The sequence below is a fragment of the Amblyomma americanum genome, chromosome 6 (assembly GCF_052857255.1).
Source record: "Amblyomma americanum isolate KBUSLIRL-KWMA chromosome 6, ASM5285725v1, whole genome shotgun sequence".
Classification (NCBI taxonomy): domain Eukaryota; kingdom Metazoa; phylum Arthropoda; class Arachnida; order Ixodida; family Ixodidae; genus Amblyomma; species Amblyomma americanum.
In genome coordinates this window covers 122386056-122401531 of record NC_135502.1, presented here as the reverse complement: position 1 = coordinate 122401531, position 15476 = coordinate 122386056, and the positions used below count along the sequence as shown (strand labels likewise).

Below are 15476 nucleotides of genomic sequence, written 5' to 3'. Positions count from 1 at the left end.
TCACCGAAACCAAGGTGCACAGGGGAACGTTAATTTTTTTATGTGTTATGCTTATCAGTGGGATAATATTACTTAGATTAATAAATCGCTTAAAGAAAAAAACTTAAAGCAGCAGAAAAAACAACCATGCCGCCGGTGGGATCCGAACCCACGACCTCCGAATATCGCGTCCGGTGCTCTTACCAACTGAGCTACGGCGACGGCTGTCCAATCTGCTGTTCTCGTGGGTATTTATGTTTACTGGGTGTAAGCGAGCCTTGAGAGTGTTCACCAGCGCCACCCTCGATCATAGCGGCGGACGTAGCACGTCCTGTAATACCGCGAACGTGACGTAGAACGCCATCTACCGGCGAGGGCGGAAACTGTGCGAGAGCCCTCTTCTGCTACCTATGGCATCAAGACTGCCAGAACCGACACCCTCGTTAAGCTATTAGCAGACAAGTTAAATGAAATGAGGGGCCCGTTTGACAAATTTATGAAGGGAGCCAACAGTCACCGAAACCAAGGTGCATAGGGGAACGTTAATTTTTGTTTTATGTGTTATGCTTATCAGTGGGATAATATTACTTAGATTAAAAAATCGATTAAAGAAAAAAACTTATAAAGCAGCAGAAAAAACAACCATGCCGCCGGTGGGATCCGAACCCACGACCTCCGGATATCGCGTCCGGTGCTCTTACCAACTGAGCTACGGCGACGGCTGTCCAATCTGCTGCTCTCGTGGGAATTTATGTTTACTGGGTGTAAGCGAGCCCTGAGAGTGTTCACTAGCGCCACCCTCGACCATAGCGGCGGACGTAGCACGTCCTGTAATACCGCGAACGTGACGTAGAACGCCATCTACCGGCGGGGGCGGAAACTGTGCGAGAGCCCTCTTCTGCTACCTATGGCATCAAGACTGCCAGAACCGACACCCTCGTTAAGCTATTAGCAGACAAGTTAAATGAAATGAGGGGCCCGTTTGACAAATTTATGAAGGGAGCCAACAGTCACCGAAACCAAGGTGCATAGAGGAATGTTAATTTTTTTTATGTGTTATGCTTATCAGTGGGATAATAATACTTAGATTAATAAATCGCTTAAAGAAAATTACTTATAAAGCAGCAGAAAAAACAACCATGCCGCCGGTGGGATCCGAACCCACGACCTCCGAATATCGCGTCCGGAGTTCTTACCAACTGAGCTACGGCGACGGCTGTCATATCTGCTGCTCTCGTGGGTATTTATGTTTACTGGGTGTAAGCGAGCCTTGAGAGTGTTCACCAGCGCCACCCTCGACCATGGCGGCGGACGTAGCACGTCCTGTAACACTGCGAGCGTGACGTAGAACGTCATCTAACGGCGAGGGCGGAAACTGTGCAAGAGCCCTCTTATGCTACCTATGGCATCTAGACTGCCAGAACCGAGACCCTCGTTAAGCTATTAGCAGACAAGTTAAATGAAATGAGGGGCCCGTTTGACAAATTTATGAAGGGAGCCAACAGTCACCGAAACCAAGGTGCATAGGGGAACGTTAATTTTTGTTTTATGTGTTATGCTTATCAGTGGGATAATACTACTTAGACTAATAAATCGCTTAAAGAAAATTACTTTTAAAGCAGCTGAAAAAACAACCATGCCGCCGGTGGGATCCGAACCCACGACCTCCGAATATCGCGTCCGGTGCTCTCACCAACTGAGCTACGGCGACGGCTGTCCAATCTGCTGTTCTCGTGGGTATTTATGTTTACTGGGTGTAAGCGAGCCTTGAGAGTGTTCAGCAGCGCCACCCTCGACCATAGCGGCGGACGTAGCACGTCCTGTAATACCGCGAGCGTGACGTAGAACGTCATCTAACGGCGAGGGCGGAAACTGTGCGAGAGCCCTCTTATGCTACCTATAGCATCAAGACTGCCAGAACCGAGACCCTCGTTAAGCTATTAGCAGACAAGTTAAATGAAATGAGGGGCCCGTTTGACAAATTTATGAAGGGAGCCAACAGTCATCGAAACCAAGGTGCATAGGGGAACGTTAATTTTTTTATGTGTTATGCTTATCAGTGGGATAATAATACTTAGATTAATAAGTCGCTTAAAGAAAATTACTTTTAAAGCCGCAGAAAAACAACCATGCCGCCGGTGGGATCCGAAACCACGACCTCCGAATATCGCGTCCGGTGCTCTTACCAACTGAGCTACGGCGACGGCTGTCCAATCTGCTGCTCTCGTGGGTATTTATGTTTACTGGGTGTAAGCGAGATTTGAGTGTTCACCAGCGCCATCCTCGACCATAGCGGCGGACGTAGCACGTCCTGTAACACCGCGACCGTGACGTAGAACGTCATCTAACGGCGAGGGCGGAAACTGTGCGAGAGCCCTCTTATGCTACCTATGGCATCAAGACTGCCAAAACCGAGACCCTCGTTAAGCTATTAGCACACAAGTTGAATGAAATGAGGACCCGTTTGACAAATTTATGAAGGGAGCGAACAGTCACCGAAACCAAGGTGCATAGGGGAACGTTAATTTTTTTTTATGTGTTATGCTTATCAGTGGGATAATAATACTTAGAATAATAAATCGCTTAAAGAAAATACTTATAAAGCAGCAGGAAAACAACAATGCCGACGGTGGGATCCGAACCCACGACCTCCGAATATCGCGTCCGGTGTTCTTACCAACTGAGCTACGGCGACGGCTGTCATATCTGCTGCTCTCGTGGGTATTTATGTTTACTGGGTGTAAGCGAGCCTTGAGAGTGTTCACCAGCGCCACCCTCGACCATGGCGGCGGACGTAGCACGTCCTGTAACACTGCGAGCGTGACGTAGAACGTCATCTAACGGCGAGGGCGGAAACTGTGCAAGAGCCCTCTTATGCTACCTATGGCATCTAGACTGCCAGAACCGAGACCCTCGTTAAGCTATTAGCAGACAAGTTAAATGAAATGAGGGGCCCGTTTGACAAATTTATGAAGGGAGCCAACAGTCACCGAAACCAAGGTGCATAGGGGAACGTTAATTTTTGTTTTATGTGTTATGTTTATCAGTGGGATAATACTACTTAGACTAATAAATCGCTTAAAGAAAATTACTTATAAAGCAGCTGAAAAAACAACAATGCCGCCGGCGGGATCCGAACCCACGACCTCCGAATATCGCGTCCGGTGCTCTTCCCAACTGAGCTACGGCGACGGCTGTCCAATCTGCTGTTCTCGTGGGTATTTATGTATACTGGGTGTAAGCGAGCCTTGAGAGTGTTCACCAGCGCCACCCTCGACCATAACGGCGGACGTAGCACGTCCTGTAATACCGCGATCGTGACGTAGAACGTCATCTAACGGCGAGGGCGGAAACTGTGCGAGAGCCCTCTTATGCTACCTATGGCATCAAGACTGCCAGAACCGAGACCCTCGTTAAGCTATTAGCAGACAAGTTAAATGAAATGAGGGGCCCGTTTGACAAATTTATGAAGGGAGCCAACAGTCATCGAAACCAAGGTGCATAGGGGAACGTTAATTTTTTTATGTGTTATGCTTATCAGTGGGATAATAATCCTTAGATTAATAAGTCGCTTAAAGAAAATTACTTATAAAGCAGCAGAAAAACAACCATGCCGCCGGTGGGATCCGAAACCACGACCTCCGAATATCGCGTACGGTGCTCTTACCAACTGAGCTACGGCGACGGCTGTCCAATCTGCTGCTCTCGTGGGTATTTATGTTTACTGGGTGTAAGCGAGATTTGAGTGTTCACCAGCGCCATCCTCGACCATAGCGGCGGACGTAGCACGTCCTGTAACACCGCGAGCGTGACGTAGAACGTCATCTAACGGCAAAGGCGGAAACTGTGCGAGAGCCCTCTTATGCTACCTATGGCATCTAGACTGCCAGAACCGAGACCCTCGTTAAGCTATTAGCAGACAAGTTAAATGAAATGAGGGGCCCGTTTGACAAATTTATGAAGGGAGCCAACGGTCACCGAAACCAAGGTGCATAGGGGAACGTTAATTTTTTTATGTGTTATGCTTATCAGTGGGATAATAATACTTAGATTAATAAGTCGCTTAAAGAAAATTACTTATAAAGCAGCAGAAAAACAACCATGCCGACGGTGGGATCCGAAACCACGACCTCCGAATATCGCGTCCGGTGCTCTTACCAACTGAGCTACGGCGACGGCTGTCCAATCTGCTGCTCTCGTGGGTATTTATGTTTACTGGGTGTAAGCGAGCCTTGAGTGTTCACCAGCGCCATCCTCGACCATAGCGGCGGACGTAGCACGTCCTGTAACACCGCGAGCGTGACGTAGAACGTCATCTAACGGCGAGGGCGGAAACTGTGCGAGTGCCCTCTTATGCTGCCTATGGCATCAAGACTGCCAGAACCGAGACCCTCGTTAAGCTATTAGCAGACAAGTTAAATGAAATGAGGGGCCCGTTTGACAAATTCATGAAGGGAGCCAACAGTCACCTAAACCAAGGTGCACAGGGGAACGTTAATTTTTTTTATGTGTTATGCTTAACAGTGTGATAATATTACTTAGATTAATAAATCGCTTAAAGAAAATTACTTATTAAGCAGCAGAAAAAAGAACCATGCCGCCGGTGGGATCCGAACCCACGACCTCCGAAAATCGCGTCCGGTGCTCTTACCAACTGAGCTACGGCGACGGCTGTCCAATCTGCTGCTCTGCTGGGTATTTATGTTTACTGGGTGTAAGCGAGCCCTGAGAGTGTTAACCAGCACCACCCTCGACCATAGCGGCGGACGTAGAACGTCCTGTAATACCGCGAACGTGACGCAGAACGTCATCTACCGGCGTGGGCGGAAACTGCGCTTAGAGCCCTCTTCTGCTACCTATGGCATCAAGACTGCCAGAACCGAGACCCTCGTTAAGCTATTAGCAGACAAGTTAAATGAAATGAGGGGCCCGTTTGAGAAATTTATGAAAGGAGCCAACAGTCACTGAAACCAAGGTGCATAGGGGAATGTTAATTTTTTTATGTGTTATGCTTATCAGTGGGATAATAATACTTAGATTAATAAATCGCTTAAAGAAAATACTTATAAAGCTGCAGGAAAACAACCATGCCGACGGTGGGATCCGAACCCACGACCTCCGAATATCGCGTCCGGTGCTCTTACCAACTGAGCTACGGCGACGGCTGTCCAATCTGCTGCTCTCGTGGGTATTTATGTTTACTGGGTGTAAGCGAGCCCTGAGAGTGGTCACCAGCGCCACCCTCGACCATAGCGGCGGACGTAGCACGTCCTGTAATACCGCGAACGTGACGCAGAACGTCATCTACCGGCGTGGGCGGAAACTGCGCTTAGAGCCCTCTTCTGCTACCTATGGCATCAAGACTGCCAGAACCGAGACCCTCGTTAAGCTATTAGCAGACAAGTTAAATGAAATGAGGGGCCCGTTTGAGAAATTTATGAAGGGAGCCAACAGTCACCGAAACCAAGGTGCATAGGGGAATGTTAATTTTTTTTATGTGTTATGCTTATCATTGGGATAATAATACTTAGAATAATAAATGTCTTAAAGAAAATACTTATAAAGCAGCAGAAAAAACAACCATGCCGCCGGTGGGATCCGAAACCACGACCTCCGAATATCGCGTCCGGTGCTCTTACCAACTGAGCTACGGCGACGGCTGTCCAATCTGCTGCTCTCGTGGGTATTTATGTTTACTGGGTGTAAGCGAGCCTTGAGAGTGTTCACCAGCGCCACCCTCGACCATAGCGGCGGACGTAGCACGTCCTGTAATACCGCGAGCGTGACGTAGAACGTCATCTAACGGCGAGGGCGGAAACTGTGCGAGAGCCCTCTTATGCTGCCTATGGCATCAAGACTGCCAGAACCGAGACCCTCGTTAAGCTATTAGCAGACAACTTAAATGAAATGAGGGGCCCGTTTGACAAATTTACGAAGGGAGCCAACAGTCACCGAAACCAAGGTGCATAGGGGAACGTTAATTTATTTATGTGTTATGCTTATTAGTGGGATAATAATACTTAGATTAAAAAGTCGCTTAAAGAAAATTACTTATAAAGCAGCAGAAAAAACAACCATGCCGCCTGTGGGATCCGAACCCACGACCTCCGAATATCGTCCGGTGCTCTTATCAACTGAGCTACGGCGACAGCTGTCCAATCTGCTGCTCTCGTGGGTATTTATGTTTATTGGGTGTAAGCGAGCCTTGAGAGTGTTCACCAGCGCCACCCTCGACCATACCGGCGGACGTAGCACGTCCTGTAATACCGCGAGTGTGATGTAGAACGTCATCTAACGGCGAGGGCAGAAACTGTGTGAGAGCCCTCTACCTATGGCATCAAGACTGCCAGAACCGAGACCATCGTTAAGCTATTAGCAGACAAGTTAAATGAAATGAGGGGCCCGTTTGACAAATTTATGAAGGGAGCCAACAGTCACCGAAACCAAGGTGCACAGGGGAACGTTAATTTTTTTTATGTGTTATGCTTATCAGTGGGATAGTTATACTTAGATTAATAAATCGCTTAAAGAAAATTACTTATAAAGCAGCAGAAAAACCATGCTGCCGGTGGGATCCGAACACACGACCTCCGAATATCGCGTCCGGTGCTCTTACCAACTGAGCTACGGCGACGGCTGTCCGATCTGCTGCTCTCGTGGGTATTTATGTTTACTGGGTGAAAGCGAGCCTTGAGAGTTTTCACAAGCGCCACCCTCGACCATAGCGGCGGACGTAGCACGTCCTGTAACACCGCAAGCGTGACGTAGAACGTCATCTAACGGCGAGGGCGGAAACTGTGCGAGAGCCCTCTTATGCTACTTATGGCATCTAGACTGCCAGAACAGTGACCCTCGTTAAGCTATTAGCAGACAAGTTAAATGAAATGAGGGGCCCGTTTGACAAATTTATGAAGGGAGCCAACAGTCACCGAAACCAAGGTGCACAGGGGAACGTTAATTTTTTTTATGTGTTATGCTTATCAGTGGGTTAATCTTACTTAGATTAATAAATCGCTTAAAGAAAAAAACTTATAAAGCAGCAGAAAAAACAACCATGCCGCCGGTGGGATCCGAACCCACGACCTTCGAATATCGCGTCCGGTGCTCTTACCAACTGAGCTACGGCGACGGCTGTCCAATCTGCTGCTCTCGTGGGTATTTATGTTTACTGGGTGTAAGCGAGCCCTGAGAGTGTTCACCAGCGCCACCCTCGACCATAGCGGCGGACGTAGCACGTCCTGTAATACCGCGAACGTGACGTAGAACGCCATCTACCGGCGAGGGCGGAAACTGTGCGAGAGCCCTCTACTGCTACCTGTGGCATCAAGACTGCCAGAACCGAGACCCTCGTTAAGCTATTAGCAGACAAGTTAAATGAAATGAGGGGCCCGTTTGACAAATTTATGAAGGGAGCCAACAGTCACCGAAACCAAGGTGCATAGAGGGATGTTAATTTTTTTATGTGTTATGATTATCAGTGGGATAATAATACTTAGATTAATAAATCGCTTAAAAAAATTACTTATAAAGCAGCAGAAAAAACAACCATGCCGCCGGTGGGATCCGAACCCACGACCTCCGAATATCGCGTCCGGTATTCTTACCAACTGAGCTACGGCGACGGCTGTCATATCTGCTGCTCTCGTGGGTATTTATGTTTACTGGGTGTAAGCGAGCCTTGAGAGTGTTCACCAGCGCCACCCTCGACCATGTCGGCGGACGTAGCACGTCCTGTAACACCGCGAGCGTGACGTAGAACGTCATCTAACGGCGAGGGCGGAAACTGTGCAAGAGCCCTCTTATGCTACCTATGGCATCTAGACTGCCAGAACCGAGACCCTCGTTAAGCTATTAGCAGAGAATTTAAATGAAATGAGGGGCCCGTTTGACAAATTTATGAAGGGAGCCAACAGTCACCGAAACCAAGGTGCATAGGGGAACGTTATTTTTGTTTTATGTGTTATGCTTATCAGTGGGATAATAATGCTTAGATTAATAAGTCGCTTAAAGAAAATTACTTATAAAGCAGCAGAAAAACAACCATGCCGCCGGTGGGATCCGAAACCACGACCTCCGAATATCGCGTCCGGTGCTCTTACCAACTGAGCTACGGCGACGGCTGTCCAATCTGCTGCTCTCGTGGGTATTTATGTTTACTGGGTGTAAGCGAGCCTTGAGAGTGTTCACCAGCGCCACCCTGGACCATAGCGGCGGACGTAGCACGTCCTGTAATACCGCGAGCGTGACGTAGAACGTCATCTAACGGCGAGGGCGGAAACTGTGCGAGAGCCCTCTTATGCTACCTATGGCATCAAGACTGCCAGAACCGAGACCCTCGTTAAGCTATGAGCAGACAAGTTAAATGAAATGGGGGGCCCGTTTGACAAATTTATGAAGGGAGCCAACAGTCACCGAAACCAAGGTGCATAGGGGCACGTTAATTTTTTTATGTGTTATGCTTATCAGTGGGATAATAATACTGAGATTAATAAGTCGCTTAAAGAAAATTACTTATAAAGCAGCAGAAAAACAACCATGCTGCCGGTGGGATCCGAACCCACGACCTCCGAATATCGCGTCCGGTGCTCTTACCAACTGAGCTACGGCGACGGCGGTCCAATCTGCTGCTTTCGTGGGTATTTATGTTTACTGGGTGTAAGCGAGCCTTGAGAGTGTTCACCAGCGCCACCCTCGACCATGGCGGCGGACGTAGCACGTCCTGTAATACCGCGAGCGTGTCGTAGAACGTCATCTAACTGCGAGGGCGGAAACTGTTTGAGAGCCTTCTTATGCTGCCTATGGCATCAAGACTGCCAGAACCGAGACCCTCGTTAAGCTATTAGCAGACAAGTTAAATGAAATGAGGGGCCCGTTTGACAAATTTATGAAGGGAGCCAACAGTCACCGATACCAAGGTGCATAGGGGAACGTTAATTTTTTTTTATGTGTTATGCTTATCAGTGGGATAATAATACTGAGATTAATAAGTCGCTTAAAGAAAATTACATTTAAAGCAGCAGAAAAACAACCATGCCGCCGGTGGGATCCGAACCCATGACCTCCGAATATCGCGTCCGGTACTCTTACCAACTGAGCTACGGCGACGGCGGTCCAATCTGCTGCTCTCGTGGGAATTTGTGTTTACTGGGTGCAAGCGAGCCTTGAGAATGTTCACCAGCGCCACCCTCGACCATGGCGGCGGACGTAGCACGTCCTGTAATAGTGCGAGCGTGACGTAGAATGTCATCTAACGGCGAGGGCGGAAACTGTGTGAAAGCCCTCTTATGCTACATATGGCATCAAGACTGCCAGAACCGAGACCCTCGTTAAGCTGTTAGCAGACAAGTTAAATGAAATGAGGGGCCCGTTTGACAAATGTATGAAGGGAGCCAACAGTCACCGAAACCAAGGTGCATAGGGAACGTCAATTTTTTTTGTGTGTTATGCTTATCAGTAGGATAATAATACTTAGAAAAAAATCGCTTAAAGAAAATTACTTATAAAGCAGCAGAAAAAACAACCATGCCGCCGGTGGGATCCGAGCCCCCGACCTCCGAATATCGCGTCCGGTGCTCTTACCAGCTGAGCAACGGCGACGGCTGTCCAATCTGCTTCTCTCGTGGGTATTTATGTTTACTGGGTGTAAGCGAGCCGTGAGAGTGTTCACCAGCGCCACCCTCGACCATAGCGGCGGACGTATCACGTCCTGTAATACCGCGAGCGTGACGTAGAACGTCATCTAACGGCGAGGGCGGAAACTGTGGGAGAGCCCTCTTATGTTACCTATGGCATCAAGACTGCCAGAACCGAGACCCTCGTTAAGCTATTAGCAGACAAGTTAAATGAAATGAGGGGCCCGTTTGACAAATTTATGAAGGGTGCCAACAGTCACCGAAACCAAGGTGCATAGCTGAAGGTAATTTTTTTTATGTGTTATGCTTATCATTCGGATAATAATACTTAGAATAATAAATGTCTTAAAGAAAATACTTATAAAGCAGCAGAAAAAACAACCATGCCGCCGGTGGGATCCGAAACCACGACCTCCGAATATCGCGTCCGGTGCTCTTACCAACTGAGCTACGGCGACGGCTGTCCAATCTGCTGCTCTCGTGGGTATTTATGTTTACTGGGTGTAAGCGAGCCTTGAGTGTTCACCAGCGCCATCCTCGACCATAGCGGCGGACGTAGCACGTCCTGTAACACCGCGAGCGTGACGTAGAACGTCATCTAACGGCGAGGGCGGAAACTGTGCGAGAGCCCTCTTATGCTACCTATGGCATCAAGACTGCCAGAACCGAGACCCTCGTTAAGCTATTAGCAGACAAGTTGAATGAAATGAGGACCCGTTTGACAAATTTATGAAGGGAGCCAACGGTCACCGAAACCAAGGTGCATAGGGGAACGTTAATTTTTTTATGTGTTATGCTTATCAGTGGGATAATAATACTTAGATTAATAAATCACTTAAAGAAAATTACTTATAAAGCAGGAGAAAAAACAACCATGCCGCCGGTGGGATCCGAACCCACGACCTCCGAATATCGCGTCCGGTGTTCTTACCAACTGAGCTACGGCGACGGCTGTCCAATCTGCTGCTCTCGTGGGTATTTATGTTTACTGGGTGTAAGCGAGCCTTGAGAGTGTTCACCAGCGCCACCCTCGACCATAGCGGCGGACGTAGCACGTCCTGTAATACCGCGAGCGTGACGTAGAACGTCATCTAACGGCGAGGCCGGAAACTGTGCGAGAGCCCTCTTATGCTGCCTATGGCATCAAGACTGCCAGAACCGAGACCCTCGTTAAGCTATTAGCAGACAACTTAAATGAAATGAGGTGCCCGTTTGACAAATTTACGAAGGGAGCCAACAGTCACCGAAACCAAGGTGCATAGGGGAACGTTAATTTATTTATGTGTTATGCTTATTAGTGGGATAATAATACTTAGATTAAAAAGTCGCTTAAAGAAAATTACTTATAAAGCAGCAGAAAAAGCAACCATGCCGCCTGTGGGATCCGAACCCACGAGCTCCGAATATCGTCCGGTGCTCTTATCAACTGAGCTACGGCGACAGCTGTCCAATCTGCTGCTCTCGTGGGTATTTGTGTTTACTGGGTGTAAGCGAGCCTTGAGAGTGTTCACCAGCGCCACCCTCGACCATACCGGCGGACGTAGCACGTCCTGTAATACCGCGAGCGTGATGTAGAACGTCATCTAACGGCGAGGGCAGAAACTGTGTGAGAGCCCTCTACCTATGGCATCAAGACTGCCAGAACCGAGACCATCGTTAAGCTATTAGCAGACAAGTGAAATGAAATGAGGGGCCCGTTTGACAAATTTATGAAGGGAGCCAACAGTCACCGAAACCAAGGTGCATAGGGGAACGTTAATTTTTTTATGTGTTATGCTTATCAGTGGGATAATAATGCTTAGATTAATAAGTCGCTTAAAGAAAATTACTTATAAAGCAGCAGAAAAACAACCATGCCGCCGGTGGGATCCGAGCCCGCGACCTCCGAATATCGCGTCCGGTGCTCTTACCAGCTGAGCAACGGCGACGGCTGTCCAATCTGCTTCTCGTTAAGCTATTAGCAGACAAGTTAAATGAAATGAGGGGCCGTTTGACAAATTTATGAAGGGTGCCAAACAGTCACCGAAACCAAGGTGCATAGCTGAAGGTAATTTTTTTTATGTGTTATGCTTATCTTTGGGATAATAATACTTAGATTAATAAATCGCTTAAAGAAAAAAACTTATAAAGCAGCAGAAAAAACAACCATGCCGCCGGTGGGATCCGAACCCACGAGCTCCGAATATCGCGTCCGGTGCTCTTACCAACTGAGCTACGGCGACGGCTGTCCAATCTGCTGCTCTCGTGGGTATTTATGTTTACTGGGTGTCAGCGAGCCCTGAGAGTGTTCACCAGCGCCACCCTCGACCATAGCGGCGGACGTAGCACGTCCTGTAACACCGCGAGCGTGACGTAGAACGTCATCTAACGGCGAGGGCGGAAACTGTGCAAGAGCCCTCTTATGCTACCTATGGCATCTAGACTGCCAGAACCGAGACCCTCGTTAAGCTATTAGCAGAGAATTTAAATGAAATGAGGGGCCCGTTTGAGAAATTTATGAAGGGAGCCAACAGTCACCGAAACCAAGGTGCATAGGGGAACGTTATTTTTGTTTTATGTGTTATGCTTATCAGTGGGATAATAATGCTTAGATTAATAAGTCGCTTAAAGAAAATTACTTATAAAGCAGCAGAAAAACAACCATGCTGCCGGTGGGATCCGAACCCACGACCTCCGAATATCGCGTCCGGTGCTCTTACCAACTGAGCTACGGCGACGGCGGTCCAATCTGCTGCTCTCGTGGGTATTTATGTTTACTGGGTGTCAGCGAGCCCTGAGAGTGTTCACCAGCGCCACCCTCGACCATAGCGGCGGACGTAGCACGTCCTGTAACACCGCGAGCGTGACGTAGAACGTCATCTAACGGCGAGGGCGGAAACTGTGCAAGAGCCCTCTTATGCTACCTATGGCATCTAGACTGCCAGAACCGAGACCCTCGTTAAGCTATGAGCAGACAAGTTAAATGAAATGGGGGGCCCGTTTGACAAATTTATGAAGGGAGCCAACAGTCACCGAAACCAAGGTGCATAGGGGCACGTTAATTTTTTTTATGTGTTATGCTTATCAGTGGGATAATAATACTGAGATTAATAAGTAGCTTAAAGAAAATTACTTATAAAGCAGCAGAAAAACAACCATGCTGCCGGTGGGATCCGAACCCACGACCTACGAATATCGCGTCCGGTGCTCTTACCAACTGAGCTACGGCGACGGCGGTCCAATCTGCTGCTTTCGTGGGTATTTATGTTTACTGGGTGTAAGCGAGCCTTGAGAGTGTTCACCAGCGCCACCCTCGACCATGGCGGCGGACGTAGCACGTCCTGTAATACCGCGAGCGTGTCGTAGAACGTCATCTAACTGCGAGTGCGGAAACTGTGTGAAAGCCCTCTTATGCTACATATGGCATCAAGACTGCCAGAACCGAGACCCTCGTTAAGCTGTTAGCAGACAAGTTAAATGAAATGAGGAGCCCGTTTGACAAATGTATGAAGGGAGCCAACAGTCACCGAAACCAAGGTGCATAGGGAACGTCAATTTTTTTGTGTGTTATGCTTATCAGTAGGATAATAATACTTAGAAAAAAATCGCTTAAAGAAAATTACTTATAAAGCAGCAGAAAAAACAACCATGCCGCCGGTGGGATCCGAGCCCCCGACCTCCGAATATCGCGTCCGGTGCTCTTACCAGCTGAGCAACGGCGACGGCTGTCCAATCTGCTTCTCTCGTGGGTATTTATGTTTACTGGGTGTAAGCGAGCCGTGAGAGTGTTCACCAGCGCCACCCTCGACCATAGCGGCGGACGTATCACGTCCTGTAATACCGCGAGCGTGACGTAGAACGTCATCTAACGGCGAGGGCGGAAACTGTGGGAGAGCCCTCTTATGTTACCTATGGCATCAAGACTGCCAGAACCGAGACCCTCGTTAAGCTATTAGCAGACAAGTTAAATGAAATGAGGGGCCCATTTGACAAATTTATGAAGGGTGCCAACAGTCACCGAAACCAAGGTGCATAGCTGAAGGTAATTTTTTTTATGTGTTATGCTTATCATTGGGATAATAATACTTAGAATAATAAATGTCTTAAAGAAAATACTTGTAAAGCAGCAGAAAAAACAACCATGCCGCCGGTGGGATCCGAAACCACGACCTCCGAATATCGCGTCCGGTGCTCTTACCAACTGAGCTACGGCGACGGCTGTCCAATCTGCTGCTCTCGTGGGTATTTATGTTTACTGGGTGTAAGCGAGCCTTGAGTGTTCACCAGCGCCATCCTCGACCATAGCGGCGGACGTAGCACGTCCTGTAACACCGCGAGCGTGACGTAGAACGTCATCTAACGGCGAGGGCGGAAACTGTGCGAGAGCCCTCTTATGCTACCTATGGCATCAAGACTGCCAGAACCGAGACCCTCGTTAAGCTATTAGCAGACAAGTTGAATGAAATGAGGACCCGTTTGACAAATTTATGAAGGGAGCCAACGGTCACCGAAACCAAGGTGCATAGGGGAACGTTAATTTTTTTAATGTGTTATGCTTATCAGTGGGATAATAATACTTAGATTAAAAAATCACTTAAAGAAAATTACTTATAAAGCAGGAGAAAAAACAACCATGCCGCCGGTGGGATCCGAACCCACGACCTCCGAATATCGCGTCCGGTGTTCTTACCAACTGAGCTACGGCGACGGCTGTCCAATCTGCTGCTCTCGTGGGTATTTATGTTTACTGGGTGTAAGCGAGCCTTGAGAGTGTTCACCAGCGCCACCCTCGACCATAGCGGCGGACGTAGCACGTCCTGTAATACCGCGAGCGTGACGTAGAACGTCATCTAACGGCGAGGCCGGAAACTGTGCGAGAGCCCTCTTATGCTGCCTATGGCATCAAGACTGCCAGAACCGAGACCCTCGTTAAGCTATTAGCAGACAACTTATATGAAATGAGGGGCCCGTTTGACAAATTTACGAAGGGAGCCAACAGTCACCGAAACCAAGGTGCATAGGGGAACGTTAATTTATTTATGTGTTATGCTTATTAGTGGGATAATAATACTTAGATTAAAAAGTCGCTTAAAGAAAATTACTTATAAAGCAGCAGAAAAAGCAACCATGCCGCCTGTGGGATCCGAACCCACGAGCTCCGAATATCGTCCGGTGCTCTTATCAACTGAGCTACGGCGACAGCTGTCCAATCTGCTGCTCTCGTGGGTATTTGTGTTTACTGGGTGTAAGCGAGCCTTGAGAGTGTTCACCAGCGCCACCCTCGACCATACCGGCGGACGTAGCACGTCCTGTAATACCGCGAGCGTGATGTAGAACGTCATCTAACGGCGAGGGCAGAAACTGTGTGAGAGCCCTCTACCTATGGCATCAAGACTGCCAGAACCGAGACCATCGTTAAGCTATTAGCAGACAAGTGAAATGAAATGAGGGGCCCGTTTGACAAATTTATGAAGGGAGCCAACAGTCACCGAAACCAAGGTGCACAGGGGAACGTTAATTTTTTTTATGTGTTATGCTTATCAGTGGGATAGTTATACTTAGATTAATAAATCGCTTAAAGAAAATTACTTATAAAGCAGCAGAAAAAACCATGCTGCCGGTGGGATCCGAACACACGACCTCCGAATATCGCGTCCGGTGCTCTTACCAACTGAGCTACGGCGACGGCTGTCCGATCTGCTGCTCTCGTGGGTATTTATGTTTACTGGGTGTAAGCGAGCCTTGAGAGTTTTCACAAGCGCCACCCTCGACCATAGCGGCGGACGTAGCACGTCCTGTAACACCGCAAGCGGGACGTAGAACGTCATCTAACGGCGAGGGCGGAAACTGTGCGAGAGCCCTCTTATGCTACTTATGGCATCTAGA

The 15476-nt window shown here is 48.3% G+C and overlaps 1 non-coding gene across 1 annotated transcript; it reads right to left on the bottom strand.

Annotated features, from left to right (window-relative positions):
• Positions 1 to 624: 624 nt before the first annotated feature.
• Positions 625 to 698, bottom strand: TRNAS-CGA (transfer RNA serine (anticodon CGA)). Its single transcript has one exon. It is a non-coding gene; the product is annotated as a tRNA-Ser (tRNA).
• Between the last annotated feature and the right edge of the window lie 14778 nt (positions 699 to 15476).